The following is a 24,625-nucleotide window of genomic DNA, read 5'->3' as shown; positions in this document are numbered from 1 at the left end:
CGCATTCTCCTGTCTGCATTCCTGGGCTAAGGGCAGATGGATTCCAGGAAGTAAATGCTACATGCATAATCTGCCCTTATTCAAGATGGCTGCGGCCTTAAATTCTAGAGGGTGTTTTTATAAAGTGATTTCTCAGCAAAATAAAGCATGCAGACATGGATTGATGGAGTATGCTTTGAATATTAAAATGAATTAAACAATGTTTGTGGAACTCAGATGCAGTGTAGTTCCACTTTGTTGTGAGTGGTATGGAATCTAATTAAGATCTGTGTTTTGTTTTTCAGTGCTTACGGTAAATTTGTAAACTTAGTTCAGATAATCAATACCTACCGCAATCCTTTTTAGGCCCTTTCACACTGGGGCGGCGTCGGCGGTAAAGCGCCGCTATTGTAAGCAGGGCTTTACCGTCGGTATGCGGCCGCTAGCGGGGCGGTTTTACCCCCGCTAGCGGCCGAGAGATGGTTAAAAACCACCGCAAAGCGCCTCTGCAGAGGCGCTTTGCCGGCGGTATAGCTGCACTGTCCCATTGATTTCAATGGGCAGGAGCAGTATACACTCCGCTCCTTCACCGCTCCAAAGATGCTGCTAGCAGGACTTTTTTTACCGTCCTGCTAGCGCACCGCTCCAGTGTGTAAGCCCTTGGGGCTTTCACACTGGAGACAAAGCAGCGGCAATTTCGGGTCGGTTTGCAGGCGCTATTAGCGTAATAGCGCCTGCAAACCGCTCCAGTGTGAAAGGACCCTTCCTGAGTTTGTTAATTTATGGGGATTTCTTACCAAATTTTATATAAATATCTCCCAATAAAATAAGTAAATTGACTATTAACAAGTATAGTTGTACAATTTCAAACAGAACTGGAATTTCTGGTGATATTTGACACACATTATCAAAACATCAACACGGCAATAACACGATTTTTCTTAATATTTTACAAATAACTCAGAGTCCAAATTGTTATGTTAGAAAAATGTGCGGTAATCGCGCTTTACGTTCAATAACACGATATACCTTGTCGCTTGGGGAAACGGTCCTCCTGAGTTTCTCCGGCCAGAAGGAATCCAAAATGTCTCACGGAGTCAACAGATTAAATATTGTCAATTTGAAAGAAATATTAATCCAACAAAGCTACTAAATTGAATGGGGCAGTATGGTTTCCCTGGGACCACAGTAAATGATGTAATACAAGTTTGTCTGAATTCCCTCAAACACGGCTTCAATAATACACAGCCTAGACAATCAATATGGGCAAATGATAAACTACCCTACACATGATAATGTTAACACGTAAACAATAAAATACAATCACTACAATTTTGAGAGAAAGATTATTTGTAAGGTCTGTATTTTACCAACAGTTTAAAAGGGGAAGATGTCTGACAACATCTAAGTACATCGAGTGGTTCCAGTCACAAGGTCCAGCAAGGTGGGGAGTGGTCAAATATCAGCAGGCTTTTTGATTGTCTAGGGGGTGTATCCGACATGTGGGTCTGTGATCCTCTCTATGGCCCTCACATCCTTTATACCATCTGGGACAATAAGCTCCTAAAATTATCATAAGCTCAGCCCAGAAGGTTTGGCTTATTCTCCATTGCTTGGAGAATTCTAATGCTTTACCTGGTGAGCTCAGGTAATATCTTCATCCACTAGGTGTGTCTGAGGACAGAAAATGTATTCTAAACTATTTGTTAAAAGAAAATTCTGTTCTCATTCATAATTGGCATTTACCTAAAATATTGGGGCTTATGAATATACCGTATTTATCGGCGTATAACACGCACTTTTTTCCCCTTAAAATAAGGGGAAAATCGTGGGTGCGTGTTATACGCCGATCCCCGCTATTTTGTGATCTGACGGAGCGATCGCCGCCGACATTCACATAGCTTGTATTTATAAACATGGCGCCGCGGAGTTCGGAGGGACTCGGGGGCGCTCGTTCAGCTGAACGAGCGCCACCGAGGACACAGTGACTGGGCGGAGCCGAGATACACATATCCCAGGGTTCTCGGCTATTCTCGGCGCCGTTCACAGTCACGCCCAGTCCCTATGATGGACATAACAGAGGTCCAATGGCGGGACTGGGCGTGACTGAACGGCGCCGAGAATAGCCGAGAACCCTGGGATATGTGTATCTTGGCTCCGCCCAGTCACTGTGTCCTCGGCGGCGCTCGTTCAGCTGAACGAGCGCCCCCGAGTCCCTCCGAACTCCGCGGCGCCATGTTTAAAAATACAAACTAAACGTTTGTATGTCGGCGGCGACAAGGCTGCACGGACCACTGGGGACAAGGCTGCACTGGGGACAAGGCTGCACTGTGGGGACAAGGCTGCACTGTGGGGACAAGGCTGCACTGTGGGGACAAGGCTGCACTGTGGGGACAAGGCTGCACTGTGGGGACAAGGCTGCACTGTGGGGACAAGGCTGCACTGTGGGGACAAGGCTGCACTGGGGACAAGGCTGCAGATGAACACTGGGGACAAGGCTGCAGATGAACACTGGGGACAAGGCTGCAGATGAACACTGGGGACAAGGCTGCAGATGAACACTGGGGACAAGGCTGCAGATGAACACTGAGGCTGCATTGATGGGCATTTAAATGTAAGTTTTTTTTTTTTTTCCTTAAACTTCCCTCCTAAAAGTTTTTTTCCTTAAAATTCCCTCCTAAACTTGGGGTGCGTGTTATACGCCGGCGCGTGTTATACGCCGATAAATACGGTATGTCTATATTGTTCAGGGACCCCAGAAACTGGTATAAAATACAATATACCTAGTATAAATTTGATTAATCGCTAGCTCACAAAATGGATGTTTATATTGATGAATGCAGGACTCCTGCAGATCCTATGAAAACTTATTTGTCTTGGGACAACACATGTTATATGGGTATTTTTATGTAGATGCAGTCATGGTTTCTGTGCTTTACAACAATGATGGGTATCTAAACACAATTCTTAATTTTGTTCTATATCTAAATTGTTTCTACGTTTATGGCAGATTATTCATGGGGCTATTTAAAATTATGGTTGTTTCTTTGACCTGGAGTCTAATATAGCATTTGAGTTACTTATGATCACATGTATACAGGTTTGAAATATCCTCCTAGAGCATTTGAAATTAATCTTGGACAGGCTTAATGAAGATTTAAATTGGGGGTTTTAGCTGTCCATACAATTTCTCTTTCAGACAATTTCAAAAGATATTGATTATTGACTGTTCAGAGATTTGTGCCTGTTTGTCATTTTGCCGTATAATTAACCTTGTATCTCATTCATTATCTGAGGGGCAGCTGAATCAACATGGGGCCCTTACTCTGTAGGCGATCCCATCCTTTGAAACAATGGGGTTATTTACCCAAGCTTTTCCTTTTTATTTAAAGGTTTTGTAACTTGGGTCTGAAAACACCAATTTTTACGATTGTCGGCTGGTTTCGTGTAAGATGGCACTATCGTTCATGTTTACTCGGATTCAACATAAGTTTTGTCTCTTCACTTTAGCCCTCCAATGGATCGTATAACTTAATCAGTCATCTCTGTTGGGAGGGGGAACACTCTACTGTAGTTATGACTCCTAAGCTGAAAGCTCCATGAAAAAATATAATATTTTAATGTATCTCGGCCATGACAACTTTAATTGTACATCACTGGTCTTTTCATCACAGCCAGGAGCACTCTGGCAATCCCTTGTTTCATTCACCTGCAATAGGTGGCGCTTCCTTTGTTTGCTCCATTCTAAGTGCAGTATTAATCAGGGTTTTAATGGAAAGGTACATAAAATCACTCACAAGATGAAGTGTAAACATTAGCCCATCTGTAGTCGGGTATCCAGGTAACTCCTAGTGTCTGAGTAGAACACCCATGCATGGCTGTGATGGGTCTGCCCACGTGTCCTGTGGCCACCAGGAAGACAACTGGAACCAGCGTTGAACAAGGTCTGTTACGTCACTTCCTTGTGTTCCACGCTGGTCCGGTTGTCTTCCTGGTGGCCACAGGACGCGCTGCGTACCCATCACAGACATGCATGGTTGTTATACTCGGACACTAGGAGATGCCTGACTACAGATGGGCTCATGTTTACACTTCATTTTGTGAGTGATTTTATGTACCTTGCCATCAAATCCCTGATTTTAATACTGCACTTAGGTGCTGCTTCCCTTGTTTTCTCCTTTTTATTCTTTATACAGAGTTGGTTTTCTCTGAGGACAGCTGCCGCCTTCACCACCCCACCATTCCTCTCTACAGACTTATGAATTGTTTATGTACTGCCTATGAGTGATCCATTTAATGTTTCAGTTACACTGTCTTTTGCGCTTAGTTATTGATGCCATCTTTCACCTGCAATGCCTTCCTAAAAGACCTGCATCTTCCCATTGACCCTGTTGTGTCAGCTGGGTATTTCCTGGTGTTAGGTTGTGCACTTTTCCTGATTTTCAGCTGTTGATTTAACTTTGGTTATTTTGGCACTAGAACATCAGTTTGTGTGTGTGTTTTGGGTTTTTTTTTTTTTTTTTTTTAAGTTCAAGAATCGTATGTTTGTGAGAAATTTTTTTCCTCTTTATGGAAGATGCCTGCTTACTGAACTTTTGGAAGATACTGAAAACGATGTGTAGATGGGAATGGCATTAGATAAAATGTACATGGATCATTAGAATGCTCGATGCAACACTAACCAATCCTAGAGTGATCATTCACAGTGAGCACAGGGCTCTTCTTAAAACTTCAAAATGAAGAGTCACAAATGCAGTCAACAGTTACACCTTTTTTTTTTTTTTTCTCAATCCATAGGCTTTGAATATAATAGAACATCTCCTAGTGTGGATTTGATTTGAATCAAGTTGATTTTAAATAGCTAGTAAAAAGGCTCAATTTAAATCATAATTTTTAAAGTGCAACTGTCATCTCTGTCCCGCTGCGGCCCCTTCTCTGGCCCGCTGTTGACTCGCCGATGGTCCCATTCACTTTAATGAGGTGGCTGGTGATGCGGCAGTGACACAACAAGGTGAGGAATGTGGTGGTAGGTAAATGGATGCCCGCTAACAGGCGCTGCCATGATGGATCTGAAATGACAGGGGCTCTTTAAATGTAAGAACTCATTCTCGATGGTAGTTAGAATCTTTAATATTAGCAAACAAAATGAAGGTTTCCTATTTAGAATAACAAGCTGTCAGGTTAGTAAAACGGATATCCGAACTGATTCAATCATACAGTTTGTAGTGTACATAGATTTGCAATGGGATAAGGGAGTATTCCTTAACTTTGTTTTATTTCATGGTTACTGTGAAATTGTGTGACTGCATCAATGCAGTGCATATTATCTCAGATTGTATTCGTTGAACGAGTTTGCCAAAAATGTAAATATTGTGGAATAAACAGCTTCATGCTGCATAACTAAGCTCCATTTCATGCTGAATAAACTTGATTTATTAATGTATTTTAAATAGAAAACTCTTTTTAGATCTTTCTTCTCCCACCCCCCCCCCCCCCCCCCTTTTTTTTTTTTTTTTTTTTTTTTTTTTTTTTCTTGCAAAAGCATTTTATTGTGATTTAAAATGTGATTTGAATTGATTTTTTTTTTTCCCATCTCCTCATGCACTTATTTGCACCAAAAAACACAAATGTTGAACCAGTCCCAAAATCTTAGTTTAATTTGCATTCATTTTATTGAATGCCACCCTCCCTCTTGGGCAGCCTGCAGTGTTTAAATTCTGGCTGTTCCCAATCTTCATCTAGCCAGTCCTTCCTGAGTGCTTCCTGTTCACAGCCACTGTAAGATGCTAGGTGTTTGTAAAACATATGACTTGGGGTCTAACCTCTGTCAACAGAAACCTTCAATGCAATCTCTAACAAAATGATCACAATGCTATAATCTTAAAACAAAGCTTACTTTTCCAATTAAAGCAAACCTATTCTTTATTATACCAACAGAAATGTTGTTGCCAGCATACAATAGCCAGTGCTAAAAGTACATGTGTCATCCAGTCCGTTGGTCAAATACTAATATCTGATTTTACTGGAACATTAACCTAGATTGTGCAGTTCACTCTGAATAACCAACAATCCCACCTCCTGGACAGAGGAGAGGTGAAGAGTCTGCTTATGGAGCTTAGAGCATGGTGCTCCGAGGAGAAGAGTTTAGTGCTTTTGATCCTGGAAGGGTTCAGGAAGGGTTCAGGGTGGCTGCGGCGTATCCAGTCAGAGGTGTGATGGAGGAGGATGAGGCAGAGCTGGAGGAGAGCGGTAGAGCCAGGTGAGAGGACACTGAGAACTGAAGACTGACATGGTAAGGGAGGTGCCAGACTATGCAGATAGGGCAATAAAACCAAAAATGGTGTGCAGTGCTTTGCAGTGACAATTGTATGAAAGAGTCTTATTAAGTAGTGCACAAATATAGCCCTGAAATATCGATCTATCCAAAAAATCTTCTATGTATTCAAAGTCATTCCAGAAATCAGGAATGATTTGAACACAGCAGAGCACACTCGGCACTGGAATTACTTTGAATACACAGAAGATTTCTTTCAATCAGATTTATATATATATTTCAGGACTATTTGTTCACTACTTAAGACTCTCTTTTTTTTGTACATTTATCACAGCAAAGGCACACCATTTTTGGTTTTATGGTCTATTAAAGGTTGTTTCTGTGATAGCTGCCAACTAATCATACAGCGCCAACTTTATTTTGTGTTTAACGCAGATATGACAGCATGTTCCCCAGCTGGTTGTCAACCTGCCTAACGTCCTTCACAGCCCCTTCCTCCCCCACAGGTCCCACTATCTCTCGCCCAACAACCCCCCCCCCCCCCACCTTTTATATACGTCTCAAACTACTCCTAATCACTAACCCCAGATCACCCAAACTACACATCAAACTGATATGACTCCCAGCCCATTCCTCTTCCACCTCCCCATTCAAACCAATGGTCACCGCATAGCCCTCACCCAACTCTCCTCCATTCACAGGCTCCAACTCCCACCCCATGCAGCCCTGAACAATCTGAGGTCCCACCAATTCCTATCTCTGGACCGACTCATCCATCCTTCAGTTCCTATCACCCCCCCAGACTCTTCCAGCCTTCCATTCCTATCCTTTGATTCTTCCATCCTTTTTTCCTTATGCATGGATTCCTGGTTCCCTATCCCCAGACTCTTCCATTCTCTCTCCATGGATTTCACCATCTTTCAATTCTTATCCCTTGACCCCTCCATCCTTCAGTTCTATCCCTGGACTCTTCAATCCTTTAATTCCCATCTCCAGACTACTCCATCCTTCCTTTCCTATTCAAATCGTTGACATGATGATCGTAATCGAATCGTGAGACCACCGAAGATGCGCACCCCTAGTATACACAGTGGGGGCAGTCTATACGGACAGTTTTAAATGCAATTTTCGCCTATTTTTCTTTCTATACTTGATAGTGCCGGGAAGGAGCTGTCGTTCAAGCCCGCCACTAAATTAAACAAATGGGTGGGGCCACTGAGTGATCCCTGCCCCTTTGTTTAATTTGGTGGTGGGCTTGATTGACAGCTTCTTCCTGGTGCCATTAAGTATAGAAAGAGAAAAAAAGAAAAATAGGCGACAATTGCATTTAAAAGCTGACCGTGACAGTCGACATCAGCAAGTGAGGGAGCTTGTCTGTACAGACTGCTCCCTCACTGTGTATACTGCTCTTCCCCTCTCCTCGCCCAAAGAGGACCTGTCGCATACCTGCTACCACATAGGGCCTATCTCTGATCTGATTGAAAGAAATCTGTGTATTCAAAGTAATTCCAGTGCTGAGTGTGCTCTGCTGTGTTCAAATCATTCCTGATTTCTGCTGAATTATTTGAACACCGCAGAGCACACTCAGCACTGGAATGACTTTGAAAGAAATCTTCTGTGTATTCAATTAGATAGATAGAGAATCTATATATCTCTCTATCTATAGATAGAGAGATTATCTCTCTCTCTCTATCTCTATCTCTATCTCGCTAATCTCTATCTCTATCTCGCTAATCTCTATCTCTATCTCTATCTCGCTTATCTCTATCTCGCTAATCTCTATCTCTATCTCGCTAATCTCTATCTCGCTTATCTCGCTAATCTCGCTAATCTCTATCTCGCTTATCTCGCTAATCTCGCTTATCTCGCTAATCTCTATCTCGCTAGTCTCTATCTCGCTAGTCTCTATCTCGCTAATCTCTATCTCGCTAATCTCTATCTCGCTAGTCTCTATCTCGCTAGTCTCTATCTCGCTAGTCTCTATCTCGCTAATCTCTATCTCGCTAATCTCTATCTCGCTAATCTCTATCTCGCTAATCTCTATCTCGCTAATCTCTATCTCGCTAATCTCTATCTCGCTAATCTCTATCTCGCTAATCTCTATCTCGCTAATCTCTATCTCGCTAATCTCTATCTCGCTAATCTCTATCTCGCTAATCTCTATCTCGCTAATCTCTATCTCGCTAATCTCTATCTCGCTAATCTCTATCTCGCTAATCTCTATCTCGCTAATCTCTATCTCGCTAATCTCTATCTCGCTAATCTCTATCTCGCTAATCTCTATCTCGCTAATCTCTATCTCGCTAATCTCTATCTCGCTAATCTCTATCTCGCTAATCTCTATCTCGCTAATCTCTATCTCGCTAATCTCTATCTCGCTAATCTCTATCTCGCTAATCTCTATCTCGCTAATCTCTATCTCGCTAATCTCTATCTCGCTAATCTCTATCTCGCTAATCTCTATCTCGCTAATCTCTATCTCGCTAATCTCTATCTCGCTAATCTCTATCTCGCTAATCTCTATCTCGCTAATCTCTATCTCGCTAATCTCTATCTCGCTAATCTCTATCTCGCTAATCTCTATCTCGCTAATCTCTATCTCGCTAATCTCTATCTCGCTAATCTCTATCTCGCTAATCTCTATCTCGCTAATCTCTATCTCGCTAATCTCTATCTCGCTAATCTCTATCTCGCTAATCTCTATCTCGCTAATCTCTATCTCGCTAATCTCTATCTCGCTAATCTCTATCTCGCTAATCTCTATCTCGCTAATCTCTATCTCGCTAATCTCTATCTCGCTAATCTCTATCTCGCTAATCTCTATCTCGCTAATCTCTATCTCGCTAATCTCTATCTCGCTAATCTCTATCTCGCTAATCTCTATCTCGCTAATCTCTATCTCGCTAATCTCTATCTCGCTAATCTCTATCTCGCTAATCTCTATCTCGCTAATCTCTATCTCGCTAATCTCTATCTCGCTAATCTCTATCTCGCTAATCTCTATCTCGCTAATCTCTATCTCGCTAATCTCTATCTCGCTAATCTCTATCTCGCTAATCTCTATCTCGCTAATCTCTATCTCGCTAATCTCTATCTCGCTAATCTCTATCTCGCTAATCTCTATCTCGCTAATCTCTATCTCGCTAATCTCTATCTCGCTAATCTCTATCTCGCTAATCTCTATCTCGCTAATCTCTATCTCGCTAATCTCTATCTCGCTAATCTCTATCTCGCTAATCTCTATCTCGCTAATCTCTATCTCGCTAATCTCTATCTCGCTAATCTCTATCTCGCTAATCTCTATCTCGCTAATCTCTATCTCGCTAATCTCTATCTCGCTAATCTCTATCTCGCTAATCTCTATCTCGCTAATCTCTATCTCGCTAATCTCTATCTCGCTAATCTCTATCTATATTTATTCACTACCTAAAGTGGAGGGCCACCCTGAAAAAAAATACACCAAAAATCCTAAAAAAAAAAAAATGAAAACATTTTTTTTTTTAAAACTTACCTAAACCCTTGTTGCTAGGCAGTCTTCCTAATCTGCCTCTTCCTTTTCTGCTGCGTCTTCTGCTCCTTGGTGAGTGGCCCCGTTGTCTTCTGGGAACTGTGTGTGTTCCCAGAACACCACAGGGCCATTCACAGAGCGCCGCGCCGCTCGCGCAGTAGGAAACTGGCAGTGAAGCCGCAAGGCTGCCTGTTTCCCTTATCTAGGATGGTGGTGACGGGGCCCGAGGGACGGGTCGGCTTCGGGCGGCCGACATCGTGGGCACCCAGGACAGGGTAAGTACTTAAAGTCAGCAGCTACAGTGTTTGTAGCTGCTGACTTTTATTTATTTTTTTTTTTTTTTTTTACGGTCGGAATCCCGCTTTTAAGACTTTTGTACATTTGTCACTCCAAAGCACTGCACACCATTTTTGGTTTTATTCCCCTATCTGCATACAGTCTGGCACCTCCCTTACCATGTCAGTCTTCAGTTCTCAGTGTCCTCCCCGCAGCCCCCACACCTGGCCCACTAATTCGGGGTACTTTGTCGCAGTAAGTGGGCTTAGCACTATATGACCTTATAGTGTGACCAAACCCCCGTATTTTTTGAATATGTTCAGGTGTTTTTAACTAGCCTTGCAGGAAATATCATTCTTGTATGTGTGCGCTGTAAAATATTTTGTACCCTCACCTGGCTCTACCGCTCTTCTGTCTCTCCTCCGGCTCTGCCTCATCCTTTACACCTCCGACTGGATACGCCGCGGCTGCCCTGAACTCTTCCGGGACCAAAAGCACTGATGGCTCCACTCTCCTCCTCGGAGCTCCGTGCTCCATAAGCCGGCCGCAGCCACCGCCATTCTTAGCAGCAGGGACAGCTCCAGCCACCACAAGCTCCCGGCGCTCCCATGTTCCCAACGTGCACACAGCGTGGCTCCTCGCTTCCGCATTCCACCACCATGATACCGCCTGGGATCACTTTCTATTGGCTGGTGAGGGAAGGGGATTGGTGGAAGGCCTCCTCTCGACACAGGGGGATGTCAGTGGGAGGCAGGAAAAAACTGCGCAAAAACTTCGGCTGCTTTTTGGCTCCACTCGGTGGCAGGGCATGGTGTGGCGGCACGGCGCGAGGATGACGTCGTCCTCAATTGATTTCTTAAAGCTATAGCAACGATGCCGCATCGTGGACGGTCGAATCCTGATGCATCGATTCGACTATTAATTTCAACACCCATACTAGCCAGGCCTCAAGGGTTATTTGCCACCAGTTCCGCCCAACCCCTACTTTTCCCTGCCCCTAATCACTCCCTCATGCATCTCATGAAATGACACTTAAATGTTTTATGCAGAATTAAGTTACAAAAAAATTAACTATCAGTTCTCCTCAGCTCACCTGTGCCCATCAATGCCCACCATTGCAGCGTGGCCTGTGCCCACCATTTCAGCCTCGCCAGGGCGGAGGAAGAGAGGGTGGCCAGATCATGACTGGAGGAAGAGGAGAGCCATGGTATCAGAGTGTGAATAGCACGCTGTTACAGCTTACATGAAATTGCCTCAGCTCTGTCTGCCGTCACACACAACCCCGCCTCCTCCTGACCCTGCGCCTGTGATAGACAGAACACATCCCAGCATTGGACCTGCATTCTGTCGATCACAGGTGTGGGGTTAGAAGAAGGCGGGGCTGTGTGTGAGGGTGAGCAGAGCGGAGGAAATTTCAATGTAAGCTGTAACAGCGTGCTATACTGCTCGGTTTCCTCATGGCTCTCCTCTTCCTCCATGCTCTCTTCCTCCATGCTCTCTTCCACCATGGTGATCACTGGGAGAATGGCTTCCGATCAACCTGAGCTGCCGGCTGAGCTTGTTATATTTCCTCCTTCACGGTTCCCCAGCCCCCCCCCCCCGTGACTTCAGTGACGTCACCATTAATATCAACAACACCGTTGGTCCCTCCACACATGCCAGGGTGCTGGGTGTACTCCTTGACTCTGATCTCTCCTTCAGCCCCCATCCAATCACTGGCCAAATCCTGCCACCTTAACCTCCGCAACATCTCCAGAATTCGACCCTTCCTGACTAATGACACCACAAAGAAACTTATTCACTCCTTGATTATTTCCTGCCTTGACTACTGCAGCTCTCTCCTTAATGGCCTACGCTTATGCAGGCTATCCCCCCTTCAGTCTATTATGAATGCTGCTGCTAGACTAATACACCTCACTAATCGATCTGTGACTGCCGCCCCTCTCTGCCAATCTCTTCACTGGCTTCCCCTACACCACAGCATAAAATTCAAAATGCTAACCATAACATACCATGCCATTCACAACATCGCCTCCATCTACATCACCAACCTCATCTGCAGATATCGCCCAAATCGTCCCCTCCGCTCCTCCCAGGACCTCCTGCTTTCTAGCTCTCGTTACCTCCTCCCATGCTCACCTTCAGGACTTCTCCAGAGCCTCTCCCATCCTCCTGGAACTCCCTGCCCCGTCCGATCAGCCCCTAACCTGTCCACCTTTAGGAGATTTTTTTGCAATACAGCACTGCATCGCTTTAACTGACAATTGCACGGTCATGCAATGTGGTACCCAAATAAAATAGATGTGTGGCCCCCCCCCACAAATAGAGCTTTCCTTTTGGCATTTGCTCACCTCCCGGTTTTATTTTTTATTTTTTGCGCTATAAACAGACCAATTTTGAAGAAAAAAACGACTTTACTTTTTGCTATAATATCCAAAAAAAAAAAATTAAACCAATTTTTTTCATCAGTTTAGGCCAATATGTATTCTACATATTTTTGGTAAAATAAAGCGCAATAAGCGTATATTGATTGGTTTGCGGAAAAGTTTATAGCGGCTACAAAATAGGGTATAGATTTATGGCTTTTTATTTTTACTAGTAATGGTGGCGATCTTCCTTCGTGTGTGTGTGTGTGTGTGTGTGTGTGTGTGTGTGTGTGTGTGTGTGTGTGAATTTTTATTTTTCACTTCTATTTTTATAAACTATTAACAAACTTTTTTTTTTTTTTTTCCATTTACATCTTTTAACATATATATATTTTCACACTGAAAAAAGCGCAATGGTTGGCCAAAGACCAGAGCATTTTTTGCGATTCAGCACTGCGTCGCTTTAACTGACAATTGCGCGGTCGTGCGACGTGGCTCCCAAACAAAATTGATGTCCTTTTTTTTTTTTTTTTTTCCCCACAAATAGATTTCTTTTGGTATTTGATCACCTCTGTGGTTTTTTATTTTTTGCGCTATAAACAAAAAAAGAGCAACAATTTTGAAAAAAATGCAATATTTTTTACTTTTTGTTATAATAAATATCCCCCAAAAATATATAAAAATAACCTTTTTCCTCAGTTTAGGCCGATACGTATTCTACATATTTTTGGTTAAAAAAAATCGCAATAAGTGTTCGGTTTGCGCAAAAGTTATAGCGTCTACAAAATAAGGGTCAGTTTTATGGCATTTTTATTTATTTTTTTACTAATAATGGTGGCGATCTGAAATTTTTATTGTGACTGCGGCAGACAGATCGGACACTTTTGGCGCTATTTTGGGAGCATTCACAGCAATTAAAAATGCACTGATTATTGTATAAATGTGACTGGCAGTGAAGGGGTTAACCAGTAGGGGCGCTGCAGGGGTTAAGTGTGTCCTAGGGAGTGATTCTAACTGTGGGGGGGATGGGCTACGTGTGTCACGACACTGATCACAGCTCCCGATTTCAGGAAGAATGGGGAAATGCTTGTTTACATCAGCATTTCCCCATTCTTCCTTTCCGTGAGATGATCGCAGGTCTGTCCGCGGGACCCGCGATCACACTCTGAGCTTGCAGCGGGCGCGCCCACAATACCGCGTCTTAAAGGGCAATATGCCTGTACGTGCCATTCTGCGGACGTATATTGGCGTATATTAGCTGGTCGACAAGGGGGTAAACAAAAAACTCTTTTTTAAAATGTTTTTTTACCATTGCTGACAGCTGAAGTGTAAACGAAACCGAATTGGCCCAATTCACACCAACATGTTGTGCTGGTAAATAGAACATGCTGCAGTTATATGCAGCGCAAAGCATGGCAAAACATTACAACGCATTGCAGTGCATTGCAGCACTCTCTTAAAGTGGAGTTCCACCCGTTTTTTAGTTTATTAAGTCAGCAGCTTCAAAAAGCATAGCTGCTGACTTTTAATAAACCGACACTTGCCTGCCCCACGGTCCAGCAATGTGGCCTCCCGAAGGCTAGCTCCTCTCCCCCTCCTCTCCCCAACACTGTCATGGTAACTGTGGGCACCCGGCTGTGACAGCTTACGGCTTCACGGCCGGGTGTGCACTGCGCATGCGCAAGCCGCGTTGCGCTCTCCTATTGGCCAGCCGATCTGGGACCTGAGTTGTTTCCCAGAAGATTGGCAGGGAGGAGTCGCCTAGGCGGCCGAAGATGGGAACCAAGAAGTGGGACAGGAAGTCCCATGAAAAAAAGGGTACCCCCCCCCCCCCCCCAAAAAAAAAAAAAAAAAAGTGGCATGTCAGGGGGCGAGGAGTGCTTAAAACAGAAGTTCCACTTTTGGGTGGAACTCCGCTTTAAGGAAAATGTATTTTGGCTCCTGTTTTTTGATTAAAAGCAATTGTACAAATTTATTTTTTTTAAAAGCAAACATCCAGGCAAGGAGTAAAAAATGGTAATTCTTGTGCATCAGCATGCCCTAAATGCCACGTGGTAGTGTGAATATAGTGTATTGCCTCATTGTGATGGCTACATATCAGTTATTTAAGATAGCAGTTTCATTGTATGGTAACATTGCAACTTGTGTGACTATCTTTATTACAGGGGTTCATTCCTTTTATATTCACTATTGCAATTATTGCTAAGCGGCTTACTTTGAATATAGATGGGTAGTTCATTGGCAAAGTAAAGCCTAGTACACACAATGAGATTATCGGACAAATGATCTGTGTGTGGTGGTTTTGTTTTTTTTGTTTTTGTTTTTTTTCCCAATGCCGGTCGATCTCCATACCGAGAACAAATGTGTTACTAAAGCATAAAAATTTGGAAGTAATGTATTTTCGGACAAACTGTGCTAATTAAACTGATATAATCTGGTATCATACGAGAAAAAAAATGTGTCCATTTTGGACATGTGGTGTACGAACAGATTATCGTACGATCACTTCAAAAGCGGTATATTTTGTATGATATTCTGATCATGTGTACAGGGTTTAAGACTTTCATTTTCTCTCTGCCATTCCCAGCTACTCTGGAAACTCTGTAATCTACATGGAGCGTTGTTAGTTTATTAATTGCTAGCAAACCTTGATAGTTTAAATACTTGGACACCACTGCATGATCACTTTATTTGAAGCCTCATTCAGGATTCTTGTATTTATTACTACTGCCACATCCTTTTTAATTTTAGCAGTCCAGGTACACATGGAAAAATAAATCTAATTATTGGAAGCGGTTGTTAAGACAAGGATTAGTCCCAACAATTTACTTAGCTGTAACCTGAGATTAAAGGCTTTGAAGCTTCGTACATGTTCAGAGTAGCTTTGTTGTCATATTGGAGTAATATTCTAAAACCCCAAACTAAAATATATATATATATATATATATATATATATATATATATATATATATATATATATATATATATATATATATATATATAAATTAGTGGGGACAGAAAGTATTCAGACCCCTCACTCTTTGTTATATTGCAGCCATTTGCTAAAATCATTTAAGTTCATTTTTTTCCTCATTAATGTACACACAGCACCCCATATTGACAGAAAAACACAGAATTGTTGACATTTTTGCAGATTTATTAAAAAAGAAAAACTGAAATATCACATGTTCCTAAGTATTCAGACCCTTTGCTCAGTATTTAGTAGAAGCACCCTTTTGATCTAATACAGCCATGAGCCTTTTTGGGAAAGATGCAACAAGTTTTTCACACCTGGATTTGGGTATCCTCTGCCATTCTTCCTTGCAGATCCTCTACAGTTCTGTCAGGTTGTATGGTAAACATTGGTGGACAGCCATTTTTAGGTCTCTCCAGAGATGCTCAATTGGGTTTAAGTCAGGGCTCTGGCTGGGCCATTCAAGGACAGTCACGGAGTTGTTGTGAAGCCACTCCTTCATTATCTTAGCTGTGTGCTTAGGGTCATTGTCTTGTTGGAAGGTAAACCTTCGGCCCAGTCTGAGGTCCTGAGCACTCTGGAGAAGGTTTTCATCCAAGATATCCCTGTACCTGGCCGCATTCATCTTTTCCTTGATTGCAACCAGTCGTCCTGTCCCTGCAGCTGAAAAACACCCCCACAGCATGATGCTGCCACCACCATGCTTCGCTGTTGGGACTGTATTAGACAGGTGATGAGCAGTGCCTGGTTTTCTCCACACACACCGCTTAGAATTAAGGCCAAAAAGTTCTATCTTGGTCTGATCAGACCAAAGAATCTTATTTCTCACCATGTTGGAGTCCTTCAGGTGTGTTTTAGCAAACTCCATGCGGACTTTCATGTGTCTTGCACTGAGGAGAGGCTTCCGTCGGGCCGCTCTGCCATAAAGCCCCGACTGGTGGAGGGCTGCAGTAATGGTTGACTTTCTACAACTTTCTCCCATCTCCCGACTGCATCTCTGGAGCTCAGCCACAGTGATCTTTGGTTCTTCTTTACCTCTCTCACCAAGGCTCTTCTCCCCCGATAGCTCAGTTTGGCCGGATGGCCAGCTCTAGGAAGGGTTCTGGTCATCCTAAACGTTTTCAATTTAAGGATTATGGAGGCCACTGTGCTCTTAGGAACCTTAACTGCAACAGAAATTTTTTAGTAACCTTGGCCAGATCTGTGCCTTGCCACAATTCTGTCTCTGAGCTCTTCAAGCAGTTCCTTTGACCTCATGATTCTCATTTGCTCTGACATGCACTGTGAGCTGTAAGGTCTTATATAGACAGGTGTTTGGCTTTCCTAATCAAGTCCAATCAGTATAATCAAACACAGCTGGACTCAAATGAAGGTGTAGAACCATCTCAATGATGATCAGAAGAAATGGACAGCACCTGAGTTTAATATATGAGTGTCACAGCAAAGGGTCTGAATACTTAGGACCATGTGATATTTCAGTTTTCCTTTTTTAATAAATCTGCAAAAATGTCAACAATTCTGTGTTTTTCTGTCAGCATGGGGTGCTGTGTGTACATTTAATGAGGAAAAAAAATGAACTTAAATGATTTTAGCAAATGGCTGCAATATAACAGAGTGGAAAATTTAAGGGGGTCTGAATACTTTCCGTCCCCACTGTATATATGTGTGTGTGTGTGTGTGTGTGTGTGTGTGTGTGTGTGTATATATATATATATATATATATATATATATATATATATATATATATATATATATATATATATATATATGTATGTGTATATATATATATATATATATATATATATATATATATATATATATATATATATATATTTTTATTATTAGTTTGGGGTTTTAGAATATTACTCCAATATGACAACAGGTTACAGCTAAGTAAATTGTTATATAAATTTTCTTCCAAGTATGCAGTTATATGCAGAGTCATTCATAATAGCTTGGATAGGGGATTTTACAGTGGTGGGGTCATGAGTGACATGACCGCCGTTTTAGGACTGAGCTCATGCTTTTTATTTCATACTTTTATTTTTTATCTGATAAATTTTACAACCGTGTCAGTGCCTTGCTTACAACACAATTTAAGAGAAAGGCAGGACAGTACATAGAAGTGCTTATTAATAGATATCTTGAAACAAATTTTAGACTGACCTTGCATGGTAATGTCCTAAATGCAGATAAAATTGGTCTGTGCCCTTATACAAGAAAGCGTATCCCTGGAAATCAAATAATGTGTAAGGGCTTGTTCACATTTGCTTAGATTTTAACACACATTAAAGTACCTACCAATTTGATGTTTTTTGAAGCTTCAATGATGCTTTTTTGAAACTTTAATGAAGCTCCAGCTCAGCTGGCTCACATAATTTCCCAATATCGCCAATATCCTTCGACCGACTGACTTCTGCGGGTGTTCCCAGCCAGGGACAATGACCCATACCTGGTGGTACTGCCCTATGGTGACCAGACGCTGGATCCAGGTTTATGCACTATTGCCACCATTATTTCACTTGGATGTAAAGAGGATGCCCTGCGAAGCCTTTCTTTTTAAACCTATTGAGTCCTTATTACTGACAGAATGTAAACTTGTGACGCTTCTTTCTTGCAACTTAGCTTACTGGAAATATCTGCTTTCAGTTTTTTGAAGCAATTAAACATCGAATGAACAATGTTGTGGTCAATGAGAGATTTAACATCTATACGATCTGATTCCAATGACCAGTTTCTGCGTGTTTGGCAGCCCTGGATATCCTATACCAAATTTTTTACAGGTTACCTGTTTAGAGTTTGAGGGGGTCTTGGGCTAGAATTTTATTGCTCGACTGTTTGCGGTGATGCCTCGCGTATGGTTTGAACGTCGTTTACATATTCAGACGCGACCTACATATGCGTTTTCTTCTGCGTGCGAGCTCGCCGGGGGCACGTTAAATTTTATTTATTTTTTTACACTTTCCCTTTAATTTTTTTTTTTTTCTTCGCTTTTATTCTTATTACGAGGAATGTAAACATCCCTTTATAATAGGAATAGTGCATGACAGGTCCTCTATGGAGAGATGTGGGGTCTGTAAGACCCACATCTCTCCTCCAGGCTGGAAAGCCTGAGATAAAATTAAAACATCTCAGGCTTTCTCAGGCTTTCCAGCTGAGTCCCCCGCTGGCCCAGACATCATGTCATAATGTCACGCCCGGGCCTCAGAGTCATAGAGACTGCCAGGGACCTTCTGGCCCTTGGTTTTTCTCTATGGCTAACTTCTGGAGCATTCCTGCTCCAGCTAACAGATCGCACGGGTGAGGCAGTAGAAGCATCGGAGGGTGGCTACCCCTCCTGCCGCCTGTAAGAACGATCAAGCAGCTGAACAGCCATTATGATTGTTCTTATGGTGCAGGGAAACGCCGGCTGCAGGCATCATTCATATATCCCCACTTAAAGCCCAGGACTACATATGATGATCTGCGGTATGGGAGTGGTTAACCTAGAACTAAAAGCAAAAAGGAGAAAAGTTTTGCCATCTGTGTCCCAATGGGGACAAATTAACCCTTCACTTCCTTTCCCATAGCCAAACAAGAAGATTTCCTTTTTTTTTTTTTTCATAATAATTTATTTTTTATTCCTGGTCCATTGAGTTAGATCTGCTGGCAATATGCTCAGCATGTCCATTATTATAGCTTCCCAACTTTCCCCATAAATGCTCAATACAGGTTTTGTTTTAGAAATTTCCATCATCCTTGTTGATAAACCTCCTTGAAATGTCTGACATGACAAAAATTCTGTAGGTATTACTAAGCAATGGGCTTGGCACAAATGACACTTTAGCTGTTAGTGCCTGTTGGATTGCTTGTAAGCTGGCATTCGTTCTGGTATCAGTTTTATCACATGAGTGATATTTAGAAGTCGCAACTGCTGCTTTGAATATTTATGGCACATAGACTTCTTGAGTGCAAATTGTCTAAATTAAAACTGGCATGTTCTGTTTTACAAATTGAATCACACAGTGCTTTACCAGAGCACTAAGGTGTGTGTTTTTTTTTTTTTTTTTTTTTTTTTTTTTTACATCGTCTTAAGGCTCTGAGACAGTGCTGCTGGTGGTTAGGCTGATGACAACTTGCCTTGGACATGCTTTATCATATTTTCTTGTGTAATTATTTTTTAATTTTTTATTTATTTTTTTCTTTTGGTGGATGAAATAAATCGATGTGTATAAAATTTAAAACGTAGGGCAGATAATATGGTATTTAAAAGACCTTCATTTCATGTATTCAATAAAGTTCATCCATCCCTTCCCAAAATAAAGGGGTCCACTTATCCCTGCCCAGCAGTGTAGATTCCTTTTTCTTCACTCAAGGTTAGCTACTGAGTGTAAGCTTAAATCCAACTAGTCAGCGCTCCCATGGGGCAATGGATCCCTCACCCGCCCCATGTAACAGTGCTGGGTCAGTGGGAAGGAGCTTGGCACTGTTATATGGGAGAATTAGTGAGTCGCTTGCACACCCATGCTAAGAGGTGCCAGGCATTATACTTGGCTCCAGGGTGGATTTGATTTAAATCACTAGTAAAAAGGCTTGATTTAAATCGACTCCATTTGAAATCATAATTTTTAGAGCGCAACTGTTGTCTGTCCCGCAGTGGCTCCTCCTCTGACACGCTGTTGACTCACTGACAGTCCCATTCACTTTAATGGGATGGCTGGTGATGTGGCTGCAGCAGGTGAGTGGATGCCCGCTAATGGGTGCTGCCGTGATGGAACTGAAATGACAGGTGCTCTTTAAAATGTAAGGACTTATTCTCGCTAGTAGAATCTTTATTTGCAAACAAAACTGAGGTTTCCTATTTAGAATAATAAGCTGTCAGGTTAGTAAAACAGCAATATTAGAACTGATTCAATCATACAGTTTGTAGTGTACATAGATTTGCAAAACAATGGGATAAAGGACTATTCCTGAATTTTGTTTTATCTCATGGTTACTGTGAAATTGTGTGAATGCATCAATGCAGTGCATGTTATATCAGCTTGCATTCATTGAATGAGTTTACCAAAAATGTAAAGCAGACTATACAGCCTCATGCTACATAACTAAGCTCAATTTCATGCTGAATAAATTAAGTTTTCCATTTTATGATGCATTAATAAATTATCTTTAGTTTTTAACTCCAAACGCATTTTATAAAAAAAAAAAAAATTCCAAATCCGATTTTAAATATATATATATATATATATATATATATATATATATATATATATATATATATATATATATATATATATATATATATATATATATATATATATATACGTCAGACTAAGAAAAATTCTAGCCCCAGAAATCTAAAAGCCTTTACAGTTTACCAGTTTAAAGTGTCACATATTGAGATTTTAGGTACCGTAGTTTGTTGCCATTTCACGGGTGTATAAAGATGTTAAATCTTGACATGTTTGGATTCTATTTACTTGGCACAACATAATCTTTTTATATTCTACCAAGAACTGCAACAACAGCCATGTGCTTAATAGAAAATAGTGGTAATGGTCGGTTCTGATCTTAATAAATGTTAACCTGTTAAGTTCACTTTTTAAGTTAAAGGTTTAAGAGGCTGACTGTGCTATCCTACAATAGGATTATTCTGCTATAAGTCAAATCTGTGTAGCAGTATTTTCAGTTCCGATTTTATATCGCGTGTGTGTGTGTGTGTGTGTTTACATCTATAAATATTTGCCGTGTTATGTAAATGGAGATCAAATCCAAGATTTACGCTCTTTAAATTCTTCTTTGATGGTGTTTTGACATTTTGGGATAAAGTTCAGCTCTACGTTCATAAAAATGATTGCCGTCTAAAAATGTGATTTTATCACTGTGCATTTGCTGAGCTGCTTCTGCTATACAGTCGCTAGATGTGAACTGTGCAAATCCAAAACTGGTATGAGGCATTCATGGGTCTTGCAGAAGAAATGGATCAAAACAGCAGGGTTTTTATTGTTGATGTTTTGATAAAGCTCAGGCCATCTTTCTCAAGATGTGAACTGTGTGCAGATTAATAAGTATACCAGCTACTGGCATTTTTTTGCAGAATATTTTATTTTTAATTTTGTGTCCTGTCAAATTTTAGTGCCAGTGACATTCCCCCTACCCCCAGCCTTTTCAAGAACCCCATTAAATTTTTTGAAGGAGCCTGGAGCTCCGCTTTAAAGGAGAAGTCCAGCCTGGACTCATTTTGGCTGGGCTTCTCCTAAGGGTCACAGGATTGCAATGTTTTTTGTTTTGCACTCCTGTGACCTGTTTTCAGCTGAGATCGGTCTGAAATCTGCTCTCCGCTGATGTCACTGGAATCAGTCCAGGGACCGCGTCACCCCAACTTGGGGAGTCTGGATCCTCCAGCTGCCTGGACTGATGGCAGTCTCAGCGAGACGCAGAGACGGCCGCTCCTCGCCCTCTTCACAGCGCAGCACTCCAGTAAGGGTGGAGGAGCAGAGCTGCTGATTGACAGTCAGTAGCTCTCCGCTCGGGGAGGAATGAGAACCGAGCCAACGGCAATGTTCGGTGTCTCGGTTCTCAGGGAAGAGGCGGCAGGGGACAGATGCAGCATTGGTCTGATGCTACATCCATCTAGCGAAGTATGATTCTACAAAAAAAAAAAAAAATTATTATTTTTTTTTTTTTTTTTTTGTAGAATCATACTGTAGCTGATGACTTTAAATATTAGGACACTTACCTGTCCACTTATCCATTGGTTTCTTAACCAGGTTCTGCTGCTGCCATCTTCGCTAAGGGGAACCAGTAGCGAAGCTACTGCTCATGTGAATGTCCCAGTGGTGGGGGAAGGAGGAGGGGAACTGAACTTCTGACTGAGTTTGCTGCAGCGAGCTCAGCTGGAAGTGGGCGCGGGTACCTGCTACCACTTGTGCCACCTAGGCGATCCGAGCAGAAGTTCTCCTCTCCCCCTCCCTCCCTGCAATTTAATGGGACACGTCACGGTTCCCAGAAGATTGCCCTACCATTGAGGTGGGACCGCGCGACTCGCACCTAGCTGTAAAGCCGCAAGCTGTCATAGCCGGGTGCCCACACTTGTAATGCCGGAGTTGGGACGAGAACTGAGGGCTAGGGGGCCACTTCGCTGGATCCTGGGACAGGTGAGTGTGTGTCTTAAGTCAGCAGCTACACTTTGTAGCTGTTGTCACCTCCCATCCTACATCCCTCAGTTGAAAAATCAATAAAGGTGGGTGGAAAATGAATGACTGAAAAGCCTCTGCATCCAGTCAGATATAGCCACTGTTGAGGTATTTTGACAGCCGGCAGGGCTGGCTGTCAAATGGCAAAAAAAATGTCCATCCATGCTGTGTAGCTGGCAGACTGAACAAAAAAGCTATCGGCATATGGTCAGCTTAACCCCCTAACCATGAGAAATGTGGAATCTCTCAACAGTGAAGAATATGCTGGGATGTCGTTTTATTGATTATTTTTTTTTATAAATATATTTTTTTTACGGTTTGCATATCCTGGACTCTGATGCTGTGTTGATTACCCAAAGCATTGCATCCTCTCCTACAATGGCGCAGGAACGTAAATTGTAAATCTTGTTATACCTAGTATACACAATGAAAAAAATGGACGAAAAATACCGCTTTCGGATCGATCGTCTGATAATCATTCGTACACAGCTTTTGAGAGCCAATCACGACAGTTCTTGCGAAAAGATCTGAAGTAACAAGCATGAGAATGTAATTAGTGTAGTATTGGTCACACAATTTAAAAAAATTTTTTTTTTGTACAAAGACCATGAATGCTCGGAAACAAAAGAATACATTATGATACATTAAATCCCTTCTGAAGTTGTATTCCGTCCCAATGAGATTTTTCATACCTTTTAGTAACCTGTTGGTTTTTGATATGAGACTAGCATGGAAATAGACTATCATTCATCAGATATTCTTTTCGCGTGTACTAGGCATCCGTTTCCTCCCAAATCCCGTCAGGATCGAGGACAGACTTTTATATTTTTCTAAAGAAAAAACATTTAGGTTTGGCTTCTAGGAGGTGTTTACTTTTTTCTATTTTTTTTTTTTTTTTGCTCAATGTTGTCTCCTCTTGCACCTGTACTGTGTAGCCTAAGCAGTACTGTATTGAATTAGAATGGCTGATCTTTTTTTGTCATATGGCAACCACCAGGCGTTGACTGTCCGTTGCTTTGATAAAGGAGACACTCCTTTTGTGATCAATGGTACAATAAATATGTGGATATATTTTTATTGGTGAGGTTTAGTGATCAAATACGGTTTTTCCTCAGAATGTGCAAGAATATTTTTTTTTTTTTTTTTCATGATGAAGATGTAGATATTTGAAAATTGGGATTTACACAAGCAGATGGATTGAAGAAAGCTCAGACATGATTCTTGCATAATATATTGTTTACTCTGTGCATGCTGTATATTCTACCTTCATCTGTTGGGTCCCATCTGCTTAATGTCAGCTATTTCTGTAAATTGCCTGGGCTGATTTATTTTCTTTCCCCCCAAAAAATGTATGGCTAGTATGCCTGCTCTCATGTCTTCACATTCCTTTCTGTCCATTTTTCTACCAGTTTGCAGCATTGTGGGAAGATTACATTGCCTATGCATTACTTTAATAATCTTTCACAGTGGATGTCAATATTCACACCTATTTTTGTAAGTGACAAATAAATGGAGAACTAAACAGTGGATGGGAGCATGTTGGTGCTGCTGTAATCCTCAGGGAATGGTTGCTAGGGGCCTGATTTGTTGCTAGGCGCACGTGCTGGGAACGGTTTAGTAAGGGGAGAGCCAAGACGCTGAGATTCTCTTGGACAGTATTGGCCTGCACTGTGTTGCTGTAAAACAAGCAAATTGTTTTTTCTTTAAGTGCCAGGAGCCTTACTGACTCATTTATTCGCAGACAAATGGTATTACTAGAGCCGGCATGCTGAATTTCCTGCCTCTTCACAGAACTTTATGTACACTATGGTTGGGTTTTTCCTAATTTAAAAACATATACATATAATATATATATATATATATTATTGCATTCTATCGTTTTACCTTTTTACCTTTTTTATTGTAGAACAGGGTAAACACAGAATGTAACTGTCATATTCAGCTATAGTGTCTTAAGGCAAGCAAGAGGAATCCTTGCACTGAATATTTTCCTTTATCTTTTATGGATGTTCTTGGCTCTAGATGGAACACAGTAGCCTGGAATTTGGCTCATTTACATAAATAAGGTGATCT

The 24,625-nt window shown here is 41.7% G+C and overlaps 1 protein-coding gene across 18 annotated transcripts in view; it reads left to right on the top strand.

Annotated features, from left to right (window-relative positions):
* The window catches only part of MYCBP2 (MYC binding protein 2), a 370,986-nt gene that overhangs the window by 48,404 nt on the left and 297,957 nt on the right, over positions 1-24,625 (top strand). The gene's annotated exons all lie outside the window — the stretch shown is intronic.

This window comes from Aquarana catesbeiana, linkage group LG02 (genome assembly GCF_042186555.1).
Source record: "Aquarana catesbeiana isolate 2022-GZ linkage group LG02, ASM4218655v1, whole genome shotgun sequence".
In the NCBI taxonomy this organism is placed as follows: Eukaryota; Metazoa; Chordata; class Amphibia; order Anura; family Ranidae; genus Aquarana; species Aquarana catesbeiana.
This window is presented reverse-complemented; position numbering and strand designations above follow the sequence as displayed.